The following is a 7,387-nucleotide window of genomic DNA, read 5'->3' on the forward strand; positions in this document are numbered from 1 at the left end:
GTAATGTCTTAAATCACAGAAGAATTTTTTCTTTTGTTGGTATGTAAAGCTAGGTGGCAAATATTTAGCAACAATGTAATTAGCATAGTCAGCATACCAATGAGTACTATGAGAAACAATTATTGCAGCCAACTGCTCATCAGGAAAACTATCATCAATAGGTAGTGGGTCATCAAGCACATTTTCAAGCCTAGACAAGTAATCAGCTACGGGGTTCTCAGCTCCTTTTCTATCAACAATATGTAAATCAAATTCTTGTAAAAAGAAAACCCAACGAATAAGTATAGGTTTAGCATCTTTCTTTTGCATAAGATATTTAATAGCAGCATGGTCTGTGTGAACAGTTACTTTGGAAACAGGTCTAAATTTATCACAAGCAAACACCGCTGCTAAGAATTCTTTTTCAGTAGTAGCATAATTTCTTTGAGCATTGTCTAGAGTTTTACTTTCATAATGAATAACATTCAGTTTCTTATCAACTCTTTGTCCTAGAACAGCACCAATAGCATAATCACTAGAATCACACATAATTTCAAAAGGCAAGTTCCAATCAGGTGGTTGAACAATAAGTGCAGAAATTAAGGCTTTCATGAGTGTTTCAAAGGCTTCTAAACAATCATCATCACAAACAAAAGGAATATCCTTTTGCAAAAGACTAGTAAGAGGCCTAGAAATTTTAGAAAAGTCTTAGATAAATCTCCGATAGAAACCAGCATGACCTAGGAAACTACGAATATGATAGAGGCAAAGTTTTCCCGTCTTTCGATGAGATGGTGGCTATCGTTTTTGATGGAGTAGACTTTGACGATCCGACTACGAACGTGCGAGGACGTCGCACCTTAGCAATCGCTAAACCAACTCCGAGAGGTTATTGACCATGCCGCAGCACGATCAACCTAACCACGAGGGTCTATTTCCTGAAGGCAAACAAAGAACGAGCAAGAAACTAAGATTGCAATCAGGATATTGTGAATATAAGAGGAAAGCTTTATTGATCAAGGTGGGGTTCTGTGATGCCTTGGTCTGGTTGTTGAACACAAACGAAGTATGCGAAGTTGCAGCTATGGCGAACTTTTAATCTAAACAAAACCCAAAGTCTATATGACGCCCTAAGGGTTGTATAGATGGAGGAAGAGGGGGGAATTTCGTGGCCCTTGGAGGAGGGGTCCGAAACCAACCCTAACTCTTATTTCCCCACACATACGGACTCTAAAAACAGCCTATACTTGACTATTTCGAAATTACATGGGTCTGGCCCAAAAATAAGGTGGCGCAGCACCCATAATAGCCTCTGGACGAAATTTATGAAGTGGCATCTTGTATATTTCGTCCAAGGCTTCATACACTCATTATGGTGGCTTCAAAGTCCTGAAATCATCACTTGTAACTCCGTTCTTGCTCCCATGTCCAGCCCTCTTGTCCAAACTAGACCCTTCATTTGTAAGCGAAACAAATGTATCCAATTTAGGCAGCATGATATTCTCATGAACATTAGAATTATTACCAAGAAACAAAAGTACCTGGTAATTTAATTGGCGTGCACGAGCTCTAGTAATTGGTCCAGTATGTATAGTAGCAGGGGCTGTGGTTGTAACAATGGTATTGATGTCCTCATCATCCTCCCCTTCTGGAAATGAAGTCATCCTCGACGGAAGCTCATCTTCCTCACCCAATTAAGTATTCAAATCTGCAATGTTAGAAGTGGGACTAACCCCAAAATCTGTAGGCAGCTCAAGTTTATATGCATTATCATTTATTTTCTCTAACACCTTAGATGGACCATCAGCACGTGGCATTAGCTTTGATTTGCGCAAATCAGGAAATCTATCCTTACGCAAATGTAACCAAACAAGATCTCCAGGTGCAAAGACAACACGTTTTCTACCCTTATCTCCAGCAAGTTTATATTTAGCATTCATATGATCAATGTTCTCCTTAGTTAGCTCATGCATTTTTAAGATCAATTTAGCACTTTTTTAGCATCAAAATTAACCTTCTCCGAAGATGGAAGAGGCAACAAATAAATAGGTGCACGAGGAAGTAAACCATACACAATTTCAAAAGGGCACATCTTAGTAGTAGAATGCAATGAACGATTATAAGCAAATTCAATATGAGGTAAGCATTCTTCCCACATTTTCTTGTTATTCTTCAAAACAGCCCTAAGCATAGTAGACAATGTTCAATTGACTATTTCAGTTTGTTCATCAGTTTGGGGGGTGACATGTAGTACTAAAAAGAAGTTTAGTCCCCAACTTAGCCCATAAACATCTCCAAAAGTGGCTAAGAAATTTAGTATCATGATCTGAAACAATTGTATTTGGCACACCATGCAAGCGAATAATTTCACGAAAGAACAAATCAGCAACATTAGCAACATCATCCCTTTTATGACATGGTACAAAGTGTGCCATTTTCGAGAACCTATCCACGACAACAAATATGCTATCCCTCCCCTTCTTTGTTCGAGGTAAACCTAAAACAAAGTCCATAGATATATCCTCCCAAGGAACACTCGGTACAGGCAAAGGCGTATATAAACCATGAGGATTGAGTCGTGACTTAACTTTTTGACATGTAGTGCAGCAAGCAACAAAACACTCAACATCCCGTCTCATCTTTGGCCAAAAGAAATGTGTAGCAAGTATATCCTCTATCTTCTTCACGCCAAAGTGTCCCATTAATCCTCCTCCATGCGCCTCCTGCAACAATAAAAGACGAACGGAGCTAGCTGGAATGCATAGCTTGTTAGCAAGAAATACAAATCCATCAATAACGACGAACTTGTTCCAAGTTCTCCCTTCCTTATAATTCTGCAATACATCTTTAAATTCAGCATCATGCACGTATTGATCTTTGATGGTCTCCAAACCAAATATTTTAAAGTAAAGTTGTGAAAGCATAGTATAACGACGAGACAATTCATCAGCAATAACATTTTCTTTACCCTTCTTGTGTTTAACGACATAAGGGAAAGTCTCAATGAATTCAACCCATTTAGCATGTCTACGGTTCAGTTTTGCTTGACTTTTAATATGTTTCAAAGATTCATGATCAGAATGTATAACAAATTCTTTGGGCCATAAATAATGTTGCCATGTTTCTAAGGTCCGAACAAGAGCATATAATTCTTTATCATAAGTAGAATAATTCATACTAGGCCATCTCAATTTTTCAGAAAAGTATGCAACAGGTTTGCCATCTTGTAATAACACACCTCCTAATCCAATTCCACTAGCATCACATTCAAGCTCAAATGTCTTATTAAAATCAGGAAGTTGGAGTAAAGGAGCATGTGTCAACTTATCTTTCAAGACCTTGAAGGCTTCTTCCTGTGCGGTACCCGAAACAAAAGGCACATCCTTCTTTGTAAGCTCACTGAGAGGTGCAGCAATGGTGCTGAAATCTCTCACACAATGCCTATAGAATCCAGCGAGGCCAAGAAAACTCCTCACTTGTGTGACCATTTTGGGCTGCGGCCAACTCTCAATAGCCTCAATCTTGGCTTTATCAACTTCAATTCCCTATGGAGTAACAACATAGCCAAGAAAAGATACTCGGTCGGTGCAAAAGATGCACTTCCCGAGATTACCAAACAAACGTGCATCACGTAGAGCAATAAAAACTACACGTAAATGTTCCAAATGTTCTTCCAAAGATTTGCTATAAATAAGTATATCATCAAAATACACTACCACAAATCGTCCAATGAAAGCATGTAAAACTTCGTTCATTAATCTCATGGAAGTATTAGGTGCATTAGCTAACCCAAAAGGCATGACTAACCACTCATATAAACCAAACTTAGTTTTAAATGCTGTTTTCCATTCATCTCCCAATTTCATACGAATTTGATGGTATCCACTACGCAAATCAACTTTGGAGAATATTGTAGAGCCACTCAATTCATCAAGCATATCATCTAACCTAGGAATAGGATGATGAAAACGAATAGTAATATTATTTATGCCTCTAAAATCAACACACATACGCGATGTACCATCCTTTTTCGGCAATAGAGTAATAGGAAAAGCACAAGGACTGAGGGATTCACGTATATAACCTTTGTCGAGCAGCTCCTGGACTTGACGCATAATCTCCTTCGTCTCCTCTGGATTGGTATGGTATGGTGCACGGTTGGGTAGCGATGCACCGGGAATTAAGTCAATCTTATGCTCAATCCCTCGAATAGGTGGTAATCCCGGTGTCACGTCTTGTGGAAAGACGTCAGCGTACTCCTGCAAAATGTTAGTAACAATAGGAGGCAAAGAGGAAGGCACATCCTCGAATGTAAATAATGCCTCTTTGCACACAAAAGCATAGCAAATAGATTTGCTAAAATCTAGCTCATGAATATCAGATTGGTGGCCAGTAAACATGCACTTTTTAATTTAATTTCAGAAGCAACACTAGATGGTTTGTTATCAGGCTTCATTTGTTGCTCAAATTATTTTTCCACAATCTGATTTTCACTCTTATTTTTCTCCTGTTTTGCTTTATTAGCTCTATTAATATCATCTTTCAAAATGGAATCAGGAGACATAGGAAGCAAAGTAATATGTTTATCCTTATGAACAAGAGTATAAGTTTATCCTGTAACAATTCTTTGCGAAATAAGTTCATTTTTATCATTAGGAACAATAGTTATACCTCCTTTCTTAGGGACACAATGAACAGGACTTACCCATCTACTATCAGCTATGGGATAAATTATACCTGCTTCCAGAAGTTTTAATATTTCCGTTCTTACCACCTCTTTCATCTTCGGATTTAACCCACGTTGGTGGTCAACAACTGGTTTAGCATCAGGTTCCATATTAATTTTGTGCTGACATAGCGTGGGACTAATTGTTGGAAATATGCGCTAGAGGCAATAATAAATGGTTATTATTATATTTCTTTGTTCATGGTAATTTTCTATTGTTCATGCTATAATTGTGTTATCCGGAAATCATAATGCATGTGTGAATACATAGACCACAACGTGTCCCTAGTAAGCCTCTAGTTGACTAGCTCGTTGATCAACAGATAGTCATGGTTTCCTGACTATGGACATTGGATGTCATTGATAACGGGATCACATCATTAGGAGAATGATGTGATGGACAAGACCCAATCCTAAGCATAGCTCAAAGATCGTGTAGTTCGTTTGCTAGAGCTTTTCCAATGTCAAGTATCTTCTCCTTAGACCATGAGATCGTGCAACTCTCGGATACCGTAGGATTACTTTGGGTGTGCCAAACGTCACAATGTAACTGGGTGACTATAAAGGTACACTATGGGTATCTCCGAAAGTGTCTGTTGGGTTGGCACGGATCGAGACTGGGATTTGTCACTCCGTAAGACGGAGAGGTATCTCTGGGCCCACTCGGTAATGCATCATCATAATGAGCTCAATGTGACTAAGGAGTTAGTCACGGGATCATGCATTGCGGTACGAGTAAAGAGACTTGCCGGTAACGAGATTGAACAAGGTATTGGGATACCGACGATCGAATCTCGGGCAAGTAACATACCGATTGACAAAGGGATATATATACGGGATTGATTGAATCCTCGACATCGTGGTTCATCCGATGAGATCATCGTGGAACATGTGGGAGCCAACATGGGTATCCAGATCCCGCTGTTGGTTATTGACCGGAGAGGTGTCTCGGTCATGTCTGCATGTCTCCCGAACCCGTAGGGTCTACACACTTAAGGTTCGGTGACGCTAGGGTTGTAGAGATATGAGTATGCGGAAACCCGAAAGTTGTTCGGAGTCCCAGATGAGATCCCGGACGTCACGAGGAGTTCCGGAATGGTCCGGAGGTGAAGAATTATATATAGGAAGTCAAGTTTCGGCCACCGGGAAAGTTTCGGGGGTCACCGGTATTGTACCGGGACCACCGGAAGGACCCTGGGGGTCCACCGGGTGGGGCAACCTATCCCGGAGGGCCCCGTGGGCTGAAGTGGGAAGGGAACCAGCCCTTAGTGGGCTGGGGCGCCCCCCATGGGCCTCCCCCCTGCGCCTAGGGTTGGAAACCCTAGGGTGGGGGGCGCCCCACTTGCCTTGGGGGGCAAGTCTCCCCCCTGGCCGCCGCCCCCCATGTAGATGGGTTCCTGGCCGGCGCCCCCTCCCAGGGGGCCTATATAAAGGGGGGAGGGAGGGCAGCAGTACTACAGCCTTGGCGCCTCCCTCCTCCCCTGCAACACCTCTCCCTCTCGCAGAAGCTCGGCGAAGCCCTGCCGAGATCCCGCTACATCCACCACCACGCCGTCGTGCTGCTGGATCTCCATCAAACTCTCCTTCCCCCTTGCTAGATCAAGAAGGAGGAGACATCGCTGCTCTGTACGTGTGGTGAACGCGGAGGTGCCGTCCGTTCGGCACTCGGTCATCGGTTATTTGGATCACGGCGAGTACGACTCAATCAACATCGTTCATTGGAACGCTTCCGCTCGCGATCTACAAGGGTATGTAGATGCACTCCTTTCCCCTCGTTGCTAGTATACTCCATAGATGGATCTTGGTGATGCGTAGAAAATTTTAAAATTCTGCTACGACCCCCAACAGTGGTATCATGAGCCAGGCCTATGCGTAGTTACTATGCACGAGTAGAACACAAAGCAGTTGTGGGCGTAGATGTTGCCAATTCTTCTTGCCGCTACTAGTCTTATCTTGTTTCGGCAGCATTGTGGGATGAAGCGGCCCAGACCGACCTTACACGTACGCTTACGTGAGACAGGTTCCACCGACTGACATGCACTAGTTGCATAAGGTGGCTAGCGGGTGTCTGTCTCTCCCACTTTAGTCGGAACGGATTCGATGAAAAGGGTCCTTATGAAGGGTAAATAGAAATTGGCATATCACGTTGTGGTCATACGTAGGTAAGAAACGTTCTTGCTAGAAACCTACAAGCCACGTAAAAACTTGCAACAACAATTAGAGGACGTCTAACTTGTTTTTGCAGCATGTGCTATGTGATGTGATATGGCCAGAAGATGTGATGAATGATATATGTGATGTATGAGATTGATCATATTCTTGTAATAGGAATCACGACTTGCATGTCGATGAGTATGACAACCGGCAGGAGCCATAGGAGTTGTCTTTATTATTTTGTATGACCTGGGTGTCATTGAATAACGCCATGTAAATTACTTTACTTTATTGCTAAACGCGTTAGCCATAGAAGTAGAAGTAATCATTGGCGTGACAACTTCATGAAGACACGATGATGGAGATCATGGTGTCATGCCGGTGACAAAGATGATCATGGCGCCCCGAAGATGGAGATCAAAGGAGCAAAATGATATTGGCCATATCATGTCACTATTTGATTGCATGTGATGTTTATCATCTTTTGCATCTTATTTGCTTAGAACGACGGTAGTAAGTAAGATGATC

Source organism: Triticum aestivum, chromosome 3D (assembly GCF_018294505.1).
Source record: "Triticum aestivum cultivar Chinese Spring chromosome 3D, IWGSC CS RefSeq v2.1, whole genome shotgun sequence".
Taxonomy (NCBI): Eukaryota; Viridiplantae; Streptophyta; class Magnoliopsida; order Poales; family Poaceae; genus Triticum; species Triticum aestivum.